Genomic DNA, 13282 nt, shown 5'->3' with positions numbered 1-13282 from the left:
TGTAAATTTTATACTGTCTGTTTTTAACATTGTGTGCAAATAAACTAATCTAAACTAAATATTATTCATCCCGTTATGTGTTGCCACGCATGTTTCCTCCTCCTGCAGCTGCCATGGTGTTGGCCTTTTCTGTAATGTTACTTTTCTCCTCCTCATATTTTAGTAGAATTAATCTCTGATCCTCATGAGAAGTACTTTTTTTCCCCTCACATACGGCGCTCTGTGAGGACGCTCAGTGACGCTCAGTGACGCTGCGCTTCTCTCATGATTGTGATTGGTCCGTTGCATGTGCGTTCAAGGCTCTTGATAAAGCAACCCTGGGTTGAGTTACCGAGTTGATATCCAGCGTCGTGATACCGATTATCCTGATTGCCATTGTTAGGGTTAGTCAACCCAGGATAGGTCTGGGTAACCGAGGAAAGGTTGATCTCGCTTCGTGATACAGGCCCCAGGACGTGTACACATGTGTCCCACAAGAGGTCAGACAGTGTGAGCAGCCTCTGACTGCAGTGAGGAGCATGGTTTACACTAAGGCAATAAATAGCGAGGACAAACTGATCTATCCATTCTCTTCTGGCTCACATCCTTGGGTCACTGATTTGTCGTAAATATCATGGTGAGGGCACTGTTGGCTAATTAATCTGAAAGTGCGATTGCTTTTTATTGAGAGCTGACGTTAGGCTTGCTATACGTTGACAAAAATGTATCAGACACAACAAGCCTTTATACAGAAATCAACACACTTTAACTTGCGGTGAGTAGTATAAAAATACATATACTATCAGAAATCTCTTCAGGCTTAGCTTTGCTTGTATTGTTTGTCTTGGATGAGCCAGACAGACTGAAGGGGAGACAGCCATGTATTAGTATTTGCTGAACAGATTTGAGCATAAAAATTCATTCATCTTTATCCTGTTAGAGTAATCTCCCAAGGGTCCACCTACAACAGGAGCTTTTTCTGGAGCTCTCAACTGACCAAACCTCAGTTCTTGGGTCATGTGATTATACTTAAGCCTTCCATTCAATGATGAAAACTGAGAAATGCTAGCAAGTACACCCTTTTAGTCAGATTTTTATTTGGTTAAACTGCCTAACCGTTTCAAGGCACATAGACTTCCATTATATACATTTTATACTTCTACTCCATTGTATTTTATAGAGATATTGTACTTTTTATTCTTACCCAGGGCTCAACACTTACTTTAAAAGTGGTTCCCAGACTGGCAATCCGACACTGAAAATACGGTCGCCATTTTTAATCACCTACTATTTTGAGTTATTGAGATACTATGCGGTTACATGTATTGAGCCAATGTGACGAACGAATGTATAAATCTTTAATTACAGCAACTTAACAAACTTCTTTATAGTTGTGTTTTATCTAAACCTTTCCTTTTTGTTTTGTTTTGTTTTTTTTATTCAGTTTCATCTGGTTCTTTGTCAGTTGAATCAGTTTGCACATTCATTTGTGATGTTGATGAGTTAGTCAAACTTTTGAAACCAGCTTTAAAAAAACCCAATCAGCTTCCCCATTGTCTCTAAAACAGATGCTTGTGTACACGCAGGGTAAACTGACCAACACACAGGCAGCGTCGTCTGGCTTCAACTGTGACAGCATTAAAAAATATATATGTATAACCAATACAAGAAATTATTTATTTTGGGTTGCATGCTTTGCTGTTTGATGTTCCTATTTTAATACATTATAAAGTGCCACTGATGGTATCCAAATGCCAAGAACTGGTTGCCAGTTCCTCAAAACGGTTGCCAACAATATCCTGGAAAGCATTTTTATTTTCCACTGCATAATGCCCTCTAACATCTGGCTTTTGTATTTAATGGGAAAGGTTAAAATCGACACCCGGGTTGACATGCTAATTTTAGCGTCTTTGACAGTGTGATATAATGATGCAGCGCCACAAAATACAGTTTGTCTCAGCCCAAGCAGTGCTTAAACATCTTTCCAAGTTTAGTCGGTACAGATTTTCAGAAAGAGACTCAATAAGAAAGAGATGCAAAAAAAGAAGTAACCATTGTGACATTTTCACTGGCCTCCGTGCTGCTTTCTACTGTTTACTAACCTGTTTTCAGGCGAACATGACACACAGTGTAAAAAACAAAAAACAGACATACTTTTTTACTGTCTGCAGAGCCGTGTACTTGGCTCTGGTCTACTGGCAATAGGAAAGCAGTCTATCGTCTATTTTTAATGGGTTTTCCAGCGTTTAAAAGACCCACATACACACTCTAATTTTGGTGGAAGAGGATATTCTCTACCACATTTTTTGACAGCTGTAGGTCCTCGTTACTTATAGATTGAAATTTTACATCCTTGTAAAATGTATTTGCAATTGTATGTAATGTATTTTTAATGAATTAACTTAGCCAACAGTGTATATATAGTTGAAAATAGCTTCTAGTCAACCAGCTCACAGTGCACTCAAGGTTTCAGTATACTACTTTACTTCTTCCACCACTGACATATATTGTGAAAAGTTTTTCCTCTAGGTTGAAAATGGTGCAAGACATCTGGCTGATGACTATTCAAGTAGGCTTAGCAACCAGCTGCAGAGTTTTCTGACCGTCTGAGTGCATAGTAGAGATTTCCCGCTGTTTTGAACTGCATCTCACTGTTACAGAAATTCAGTGAGGCACTTAAAAGCAGCGAGAGGGGGCTCCCCTGTGAGCAGCCCTGTCAAATAAATAAGTTGTTTAAATGGAACTAAGGAGAGCTGCTGAGCTTTAAATGCTGTAGCTGTGATGAGAGGTTTCGCTGAGGTGCTCGTCAGAAATCAAAGAGATGCAAGATGATGGAAAGTATTTATACTGAAGTTGTTTTTAATGAGGATTTCTCGTCTACGCTGCCTTCAATTTGCTGTTGTAAAGACAAATGGACTATGGTGTCTCCACAGGTACAGAGATAAACATCAGAGGGAAGATGAAGGCACTTCATCAGTGCATGTTAGTTTGATGTTCACTGCTTCCTGAAGTCTTCCTGAATGCTTAAAGCAAGTCAACTAAAGAAAGATGGGTGTCTTTCATCCATGGTACTCTAAGTAACTGCTGAACCTCAGGTCTAGGATGAAACCAGTATCAGTGGAGGACAAAGAACAAAGGCTCACTTGAGGGTTGATGAGACACTGAACACTTTATGTAAATATCTTAGCAGTAGAAAAGACAAACTGTCAGCAACTGTTTGTCAAACCCATTTCACTAGCATTTTTTCACCCCTCAGGTGCTTAAGATTCACTGTGTGCCAGTGCAACACACAAACAAATACAGAATCATCAAAGAAAAGTCATCTTTGCACACCTGACAAGAACACATCTGTTTCCTGCTGCCTTTTATTAAATCAAATAGTTTAAACTTCACTAATACGTGACAACAAAATAAACAACAAAACATCAGTATTTACCCTCGGCTAAATCGTTTTTTTAATCATCAGTATTGGTGCATCTCTAGTCTCTGACCCGTTTTGGTCAAATTTACACACGTGCGCTGCACAATGGTTCACCTGGTGCGTATGGTGGCACAGACAGTAACCAACTACTGTCACAGCTGCTTCAACCCGTCGTCCTTCCCAGGTTTTCAAATACCGACACCTTATCAAGCCCCGTCGTTAGCCTTATCAGACCCTCATAGCGACGTTATTTCTAAAAAGTGGCAATAGACAAATTTTGTGACTTATTAATACCATCAGAGCTGCTCAGAGTAATCACAGTGACGAGCTCTTAGGCCACCAGTGTGGAGTCTGTCCTTCCCATTCTCTTTCCTCTTGCTTCGTGCACACAGTGTGGGGCAGACAGGAGCATGCCGCAGGAGTGGAGGTTAATATTCTATTGTAGTAATTCATTTTCAGTTCATTTTATAAGTGTCAAGAAGTTCTGTCCAGTAACCTGGAGCACTTTGTTATTTTGACATTTGTTTGAGTGAGAGAAGGTCCTGTAACCTGCTGCAATTTTGGAGAAAGCATAAAAGTGATTAAATAGTCATGAACATGATTATGAACATAGAATTGAATTTTCATTAAGAAAAGAAGTAACAAAAATGTCTGCGTGTGCTGTTGATTATAGTTCTCAGAAAGAAAATCAGAATTGGCCAAAATCAGGATCAGGGGGTCAGACTTTAAAAAAATCTATCTATTTAGAAATGACTCGACTACTCCAAATTGTGAGTCTATAGATAGAAGAATCTGTATGGTGTACAAATTATTAAGAATAAAAAATGTGATTTTGGACCATATGCAGACCTGCCAACCTGTATGCATTTTGCGTACCAGGCACGCATTTTGACATCAAAGTACGCTGGTACGATTTGATGCTCTAAAAGTACGCATATCACTCGATCGCGCATTTCCCCGGTTTCAGTGTATTTGTCTATGCAAGATCTTACTCAAGTTGATACCTGGTGAATATAGGTGCATAGGTGGAACGAAAAGATTTCGGCCAATCAGATTGCTGCATATTGCCCCCCCGCCCCCCCACCCTCCCATCCACGGCTGACTAAGAAAGATGTGCTTGATTCAGTTCCATCCAGTTAGAGACAGTACACTGTCGCCCTCACCGTCAAGATAGATGAACCCTCTTCGCCCACACCTCTGGGTAGTCCTCAGTGATGACTGGGTCAATTCAAACAACGCTGACAGGTAAAATGACGTAAGAAATGCAAAAATTGAGAGCTTTGAGAGCTTCTGTCTGTAAGCAGTTAGCTTTTGTCTGTAAACAGTTAACTTTAGCTTGTGTCTATTAGAGCTAGCTTCTATCTTAGCAGTTAGCTTCTGTCTGTAAACAGTTAACTGCAGTCTCATAGCAGTTAGCTTCTGTCTTTAAACAGTTAACTACAGTCTCATAGCAGTTAGGTTCTGTCTGTTAGCATTTAGCTCTTATTAGCTCCTCACCGTCAGCTCAGACCGGAGTTACCGTGTATTTAGTCCCGTAGACGGTATCACCTTCTCACGCCCGTTTAAGAAATCTCACTCCACCACCGAGTCCTTTTTTATTTATTTTTTTACGCCCTCTAGTGTGTTCACTCGTGTGTGTGTGTGTGTGTGTGTGTGTGTGTGTGTGTGTGTGTGTGTGTGTGTGTGTGTGTGTGTGTGTGTGTGTGTGTGTGTGGGCACATGTGTGCACGCGCCCAACGGGGCCAAACTCCGCCGTGTGCGATACAGAGAGCAGGGGAGGATTGTAAACGCGCGACCACGTAGAGACAGAAATGACACGCGGTCTGTAAATAAGATAAATAACATAAGGCTATTTAGTTTGTTTAATAAAAGGACAAGGTATAGACCTGTTCTATAGGAAAGGTTACCTTAAGTGACTTCTTTGTGATCTGGCACTATATAGAAAATAAAATTAAATAAAATTAACTTGACCTTCAAGGGGGGGCGGGTGGGGTGCCCCCCTAATAAAATGGTAGGGCAAACACTGAAGTAAATAGTGTCAAAGTCGCCTGTTGTTGATAGATTGCTGGTGAGAATTGTACCAAGGTAAGCAAATTGCAGACAAATTTACATTCAACTGTGTTATGAAACCATGTGCCCTGCCTGAATAACTATAACACACTTATGATAAAAGACTTTTTGTTTGATGAGTCTGCTGAATTTCTATAAGAAAAAAACAAGGCAATAAGAAGAGAGTAGTTCTAATAGGTGTCGTACTACACAAGAACATGATGAGGAATGCTAATGTAATGCTCTTGTCTATGATCTATTATCTGTTTCTGTATGAAATTGCATGAAAATAGGATTTCGCCATGTGATGTTTCAAAATTTTCTCGGGGGAGAACCCCCCAAATCCTACTTGAAATCTTTTTTTGTCACAACAGGACATATTACTGTATTTTTTAAGCAGATGATCAATACTACCATCAGATTGATGAAATTGACCTTGATCTGCGCCATAAAACAAATATTGGGCGTCTATGGACGTATGTGAGGCTTAGGCCTATAGATATGAATATGTAAACGTACGCTCGTTTCTTCTGTTTGCCACATGTGCATATTGACTTTTATGGTAAAAAAAAAACAAAAACAAAAAAGTGCCACCGTGTCCGCATATATTCATGACCACGCACAAGTGTCTGGTAAGGTGGTACTCATAACCTTTCTTCAAGGTTGGCAGGTCTGCATATGCAGTAAATGACGCTCTTGATCATACTATTAACAAGTGCACTGGGACATACCAATAGTAAATTCCAAGATGGTCTATGTAAGATCACGGAATACAAGCCATAAATAGGTAAGCAATACAGTGAAATCTTCAACAATGCAAAATGGAGAAACTGCTCCTTAAACCACAAAATAAATACTGCCCAAGGCTAAGCAAAGGGCTTGACTTTTGATAACAAAGTAAATCAGTGAAGCAATAGAGAGGGTTACACAATAGATCCAAGTAGAGCATGACTTGTCATTGTGGGTTTTGATTTAAAGTTTTTGGATATCCTTTTTTATTAATTGTCAGTGATTAAAAGGTATTTTACCAAGCCCTTAGCTGATAGATAGACTTTACAGACTGGACCCGCTTTGTTAATAGAAGCACCAGATGATGAAGTGCTTCCTTCCCAGAATAATGATTTGGAATATTTCCTAATATTGAAGGTCTTGGGTTTATTTTTAGGAAGGCACCAGCAGGAGCTTTGTGTGAAAGTTAGGAGAGAATAGATGGAAAAGAAGATTAAGAACAAATAAAAAAAAAAAAAGTATATATAAGCAATTCTTGAGTCAGACGGTGAATATAAAATGGAACCTGGGAGTTATCCACTCTTCGTCTCAGTGTTTGTGAAGCGCTGTTTGCTGTGGAAGCAGAGGTGTGTGCGAGAGGGTTATACTCCAGCTGTTTTACACAGCAGTCCTCTTTGGTTTCTGCTGCAGAGTGTCAACACAGCAGGTTGAGTGCACAAACCCGAAAAACAAGGCAAAAATAAATTCTTCACCTCCTGGCAGAAGAGAAAACAACACTTCATCTTCGAGTCGGGGCAAATCCCTCCTGCACTCTTGGATGGGGATCTGTGGTGCTCTCTGCCAAAATGAGAGCGGTGCAGTTTGGGGAGTCGTTCAAGCACCAGAGTTATTCAAAGCCATGGGCTGTGTGGTGTTGCCAAGACCTTTCTGGGGTTTTAGTGTTATAAAGTTTGAGTTTATCACCCTGTCCTTTGTGTGGTCCAGTCTTTATCAAACGAGACTCAGTTGACCACCTGCTTGGAACCATTTAGGTCAGAAAAATCCTGAAGGGGCAGAGCATGACCTCATTGTTAATAAATCTTTATTAACTGAGTAGTTACGTGACAGTATATGGCTTTACCAAATGGGAAAGTTGCCTGTTTCAACGAGACGAAACGGGCAACTACTTGCTCTGCGCCATTCTGCAAGGTTCTAAAAACCTCTGGGTTCACTCCAATGCAACTAGATGAGACAGTGTATCATCAACAACTCTCTGTTCTTCCATTCTGATTTTCAGTTTTTTAGGCTTATTTTGTGGCTGAACATAATTTGTAGCTTCTTGAAATATGAATGAGGATAGTGATAGTGAGATACTGTCTACAGTTGCATTTGTAGTTATGATTGAATGATGAAAATGTACATCAGATTGACTGTATTCATAATAAATACACCACAATAATATAAAGAACCAGCGCCAATTAATCAGTCAGTGAGAATGTGTGTGGGGGGGGGTTGAGCTCAAGCTCAGACCTACCAGCTCAGACCGCTGCAACTTCTCTCTGCAACATTCTAAAACAGTGTCGTCTCATCGCAAATCTTCGGTCTGAACTGGGCTTTAGTTTTAATCCTGCACGACAAAGTAATCTGAATTACTCAGGTTGTAGACCGAAGTAAACCAGCTGCCATTAAGGCTTAGACACACCAAACCGACACCAGCGAACTAGTGGCGACGAAGCTAAAAAGTTACACTTAACCACACCACAAGGACTACAGCCAACGGCCTATTAGCATGTATATTCTACACCTGTGTGTGAGGAAATAACTCTCTCCATAGCAGCAAGCAGCGGTATTCGTCATTCAAAAAGGGAAACTGAAAGATCAACAGGACAGATTTAAGGGGTTGGTTATCCAGTTAGTATGTAAATAAGAGGACCTGATGTTGAAAGAACAAAAAACACCAATTAAAAAAATAATCTTATCTTATATAACACGTTTGTTTTGATTAAAGCCCTCTTGACTTTAGTCTTTTGTTTACCTTCCTCACTTCCATTTCTCTTCTTGCACACTGAGCTTAACAGCCAATCAGAGGGATTTCTCTCACTGACGGGCTCCACCACTGGTTAAACATGCTGAACTGGCCAAAAAAAGGGCAACAAGGTACAGGACATGGCACCGAAAACTAGAGCAAAAGGTGCTCACCAACAGGCCCAAAGTGTGGTGGCATCTCACTTGTAAGTCCTTGCAAATACACCGTAAAGATTTTTAATTATTAACTGTTCTTGCTGTATGAAATATGGCCAAGAGATGCTGTGGAACAGTGGTCCCTAAATGGTGGGTTGCAGTCAAAAAGTGGGTCATAGGTCCATTCAAAATGGACCACAAGTGACTTGCAAATGTATCAAGTTTGTAAAAAACACTTAATTTTAAGCACAGTTAATTCCTGGCACAGAGCTTTTATTTTGAAGTGCCGTTTCCTGCTGTGGAGTGACTGACTAATGGACAGCTACTTGACAAAGACAGCAAACTAGCTCCAAGACATGGTCAAACACAAAATGTATTAAACTGTGTGGACCTTAAACTAATGACTGAGAGAAATGTTGACCCTGTGGCAGGTCCAGTTGGGAACCACTGCTGTAGAATAATGAGGTTTAAAAAAAAAAAAAAAAAAAAAAAATTCATCAAAATTCAATCCAGTTTAAATAGAAAGCTCGACACCGGCAAATCACAAAAACCACAAATTGTTGTGCTGTGCTCCGAATATAAACTTTAACTTTGGAAAAATACCAACAGTGAAATCCACAAGCCTCTGCTCCATGATGTCATTTCCATTTTATTTCACTGCCGTTTAATCCCTTTGTATAATGTCATTTACACAGTTTATACAAGAGTCAGAGCAGGATGTTGTATTCAGACACTGCAAGAGACAACAGTGCCAGCGTTCAGTTAATTATAGCCTCTCCTGAGACCGATCTTTTAACTTTCCCTTTGTTCACCATTTTCCCTTTTTAGATTTATTTCTGGTTAAATTTATCCTCCATACCTTTGTTTTATCCCCTGATATGAATTTGCACATTAGTGAAGTTGCCTGCTGAGAACTCCAGAGAAGTCCTGCTTTGCCATTTGATCTTTAGACGTGTCACTTTTCTGACATCTGTCTGTGCTTGTGTAGATTGTGGACGACCTGTGTGCCCATGTTTCCACTTGCACTTGGAATTGCGTCGGTCAACTGGAGGTCATCAACAGCATTCCAGTTTGTACTCCATATTGTGTGTGTGTGTGTGTGTGTGTGTGTGTGTGTGTGTGTGTGTTTTCAAAGGTTGTGTTAAGTTCCAGTCATAGCTGCAGTGGTGTACGTGCAGTTCAACCCAGCTACTATAGCTGTTATATCACTGTACTGTTTGACCAGCTGTCACACATGACTTGGCAGCTGGGAATGGAATCTAAAGTGTGTGTCTGTGTGTGTCTGTGGATGCATGCAAACATCTCCTGGCAGTGTCTGTGTGAAGGACTTGTGCTGCGGTTGTGTTTACGTCACTTTTCTTGCGTCAGTGTTGAATTGAGGAAGCAAGATGCAGCTTCTATTCACTTAGTCTAAGAAAAAATACAAGCAGGGTGTCAGAGACCTCCATTAAGTTTTTTAGCTGACCATCTGTGGTTTGTTTACACAGGCTCACACTGTTGCTTAGGTGAAAATCTTTGAAAATCTTGTCTTCAGTGTCAACTTCAGTGGGACAGAAAAAACTGAATACAGGGTGCAGCACCTGTCCTTTTTTTAATTAAACATTTTCAATTATATTTTGAAACCTGCATTGTTTACATGGGCTACCAGTCTTCTTCTTTCCTGCCTTTTGCTGGTGCGTTGTAAGGCCCTGAATGAGAATGAAGCTTTTTGCTTGCCTTTCTGCACTTTAGACACGTGGTGTTTTTGCCAGGGCGCTCTGAACTCACTCATTCATTCATTCATCTTCTAACTGCTTCATCTTCTTGAGGGTCGCGGGGGGGCTGGAGCCTATCCCAGCTGACATTGGGCCAGAGGCAGGGTACACCCTGGACAGGTCGCCAGACTATCGCAGGGCTGACACATAGAGACAAACAACCATTCACGCTCACATTCACACCTACGGACAATTTAGAGTCATCAATTAACCTGCATGTCTTTGGACTGTGGGAGGAAGCCGGAGTGCCCGGAGAGAACCCACGCTGACACGGGGAGAACATGCAAACTCCGCACAGAAGGGCTTCCACGCCTGGGATCGAACCGGCAACCCTCTTGCTGTGAGGCGACATTGCTAACCACCACACCACCGTGCTGCCCCGGCGCTCTGATCTCCAAGTTGAAAAAACTCAGTGCAGAAAAACACCCCACGTCATCTTTCATGCCACATTTTTTCCCATTGTCCAATCAGATGATTTGAGAGGCGGGCCTTCTGTGGTGGTCACGACAACAAGTTTACAGTTGTTAAACAATGGAGGAGAAACTGGTGGTAGCAGTTGCTGGATACCCAGAGCTATACGGCACAACGCTAGACAGCAGGTTGTCAAACTGCCCCCGAGTCATCCTTAAATATATGCCTGGAAACAGCCATCATGGAGACGAAGCTCCTGGACCAACTGGTGGTACTCCCCATGACCCACCCCCTTTTTTTAAGGTCTCATGTACCCACACAGATCTCCGCTCCCCTGTGCCAAACAAACTATTTACCGACAGCCTCTCACCCTCAACCAGAGCTACGGCAAATACCTACTGCCTGTCCATTTTAGGAACTAGGCACTAATTACTGTGAAATAAATAAGATAAGATAAATAAACTGTAAATTGATTGCACGGGAAGGTTAGAATAAGGAGGTGACTCTGTGGTTGCCTGGCAACAATAAAAATGTGCAGCAAGTGTTTTATTTTTCACTAGTGTCATTCAATTTTAAAAAACGGCAGAGCAGCACACGTCCCGTTGTGCAACCAGCAAAAAGCTGTCTGTGTGATCAGGGCCTTATGCTTCATGGCACTGATTATTGATGAGTATAGGAAAGTTTGCATTGAATGCTTGGTGAGATTTTCTAGCTTTGATATCTTTTTTTTTTTTTTTTTTTTTAAATGAATAACATTGATGCATACTTATTTTCTTGAATGAAAAATAGTTCAAACTTGTTTTTATTACCAGTACTGAAACTCAGGTATCACATTGGCACCACATGGGACACTCTCAAATGATGCCCAATTAATAACTGAATTGGCGAACCACTATGATATGTGACCTTAAATTCATCAAGGAGCATGTATGGAAAATGGATCACATTATCAGTGAACTAGTCCAGATAGAGACAGGATATCTTATGCAGAGAAGACAGTATATATTGTCAAACATTGACTGAGTGTAAAGCAGAGAGAAATATGGGAGCGTAGTGTTACCTGGCTTATCAACAAAACTACATCCTCATAGTCAATAATTCACACAGATGTAGGAGCCACTTTTCAATTCACCTTCATCTACTGCTCCACTGAGCAGCTCTTATCACAGTGCAGTCCGATTTTATGTGCCATACTGCTTATCTCCCTCCACAGTGGAAGATCGCAGGGATAAGAGGCAAACCGAGTCTTGAAGCTGACATTTTATGGAAACAAGCACTGTGGGATGAATATGTATGCTGAGATAGAAAGTGGTTCCTAATGATGCAGCAAGATCTTGAGTTTAACCTCCAGGTGACTGATATTTAAGACCGATGCTATCAGTTTTGAGGATAACAAGGAAAAAGAAAAACCAAACAAATGTGCCAAAGAAAAAGAAATTAGAGACCAGATGGGTTAAAAATATGAAAAAAAAGGACTATCCAGTTAAAGTAATGGTACCGAAATATCTGGAGAGAAAAACGACATTGTTGTACAAACATGATTTTCCAGACGTCAGCTCTTGATGTTCCAGCAAACTGGATTATCTACCAGCCAGCAGTACTTTGGTCGTCTGGGCATTGAGTTAACAGAAGCAGCAATTTCATGTTCACCATCACTCCTCATTGTAACGTCTTTCTTTGACAGGTAACTTGTAGCTCAGTATCACCTTTAATCTGCCAACAGTGGCTCACGATTTCCACCACAAAAAGCAAGCTACACTGTGTCCTTGTTCTGTCCGCTTGTTATTTTTGGCCCTGCATGGGAGAAATGCACTCAAAAGGCAACGAGTAGAGCCACTGCAGCTGTGTGATGACACCGTACATGATACCACTAGAACATGTTGCTTCATTTTATTTATTTTATACTTCTGCATAAGCATCGCACATTTAACCCATTAGGTATGTTTCTTAAGCACATGTAAACAGGAGGTATTGATCCTCCTTAATCCGAGTTGGTATGCACATGTTTTTGAGGGTTGCCTTAAAGTCCCAAATATGCTTTTAAAATAAAATCAGATGATTAGAAATGTTGCTGTAATCACCTATTGAAACGGACCCATTCAGGAAAGCTGCAGTCAGTGCTTTAAAGTATAGAATAAAGTGGTTTCTCAGCAGCATATTGACAGACATCCTACTCAGAACGATGTTGAAGTGACAGTGAGGTTTCAGAAGCTTCGTGTATTTGAGTGATTTATACCTAACAAAGCTTTGAGGTGAAAAGGACCAAACTGAACCAAACATTTATTGGGTGATGCGATGGTGAATGTACCATGCAACAGTAGAATTGTGTTCGCCAGTAGAGATTTGGCAATACTGTTTGTACCGCAGGAGCTATTCAGGGCAACCTGTGTTGCAAATCAGGACTGGATTCTTGCTTACCTTGTAACTGTCACATGATCTTGTAATCTTGCAATTTGAAGTTTTTTCATTGCAGCCTGTTAAGCCACCACCGGCTCCAGTACCCTAAAGCATTACTAGGCCAGTTTAAAAAATGATTTCATCTAGTCACTTAGACAAAAAAACACGGTAAAACAGGATCCATTTCCGACTTTCATTTTTAACTCAAGTGTTGTCTCATATGAAGCAGCTGTTTTTTGTTTGTATGGAAGTTCTACATAAAAAGAAAAAAATATCAAATGTGATGGAGTTTAATATGGTTATTTTAAACCATGTCTTAATTGAATTCACAAAACAACTGCTGTATCGTGATTTCTACCATTCCCATGATAGAAGATTTTGT

The 13282-nt window shown here is 40.6% G+C and overlaps 1 protein-coding gene across 2 annotated transcripts in view; it reads left to right on the top strand.

Annotated features, from left to right (window-relative positions):
- The window catches only part of vldlr (very low density lipoprotein receptor), a 93183-nt gene that overhangs the window by 32054 nt on the left and 47847 nt on the right, over positions 1 to 13282 (top strand). The gene's annotated exons all lie outside the window — the stretch shown is intronic.

This window comes from Epinephelus fuscoguttatus, linkage group LG18 (assembly GCF_011397635.1).
Source record: "Epinephelus fuscoguttatus linkage group LG18, E.fuscoguttatus.final_Chr_v1".
NCBI classification, from domain to species: Eukaryota; Metazoa; Chordata; class Actinopteri; order Perciformes; family Serranidae; genus Epinephelus; species Epinephelus fuscoguttatus.
The sequence above is the reverse complement of the archived record's forward strand: the minus strand, read 5'-3'. Positions and strand labels throughout refer to the sequence as shown.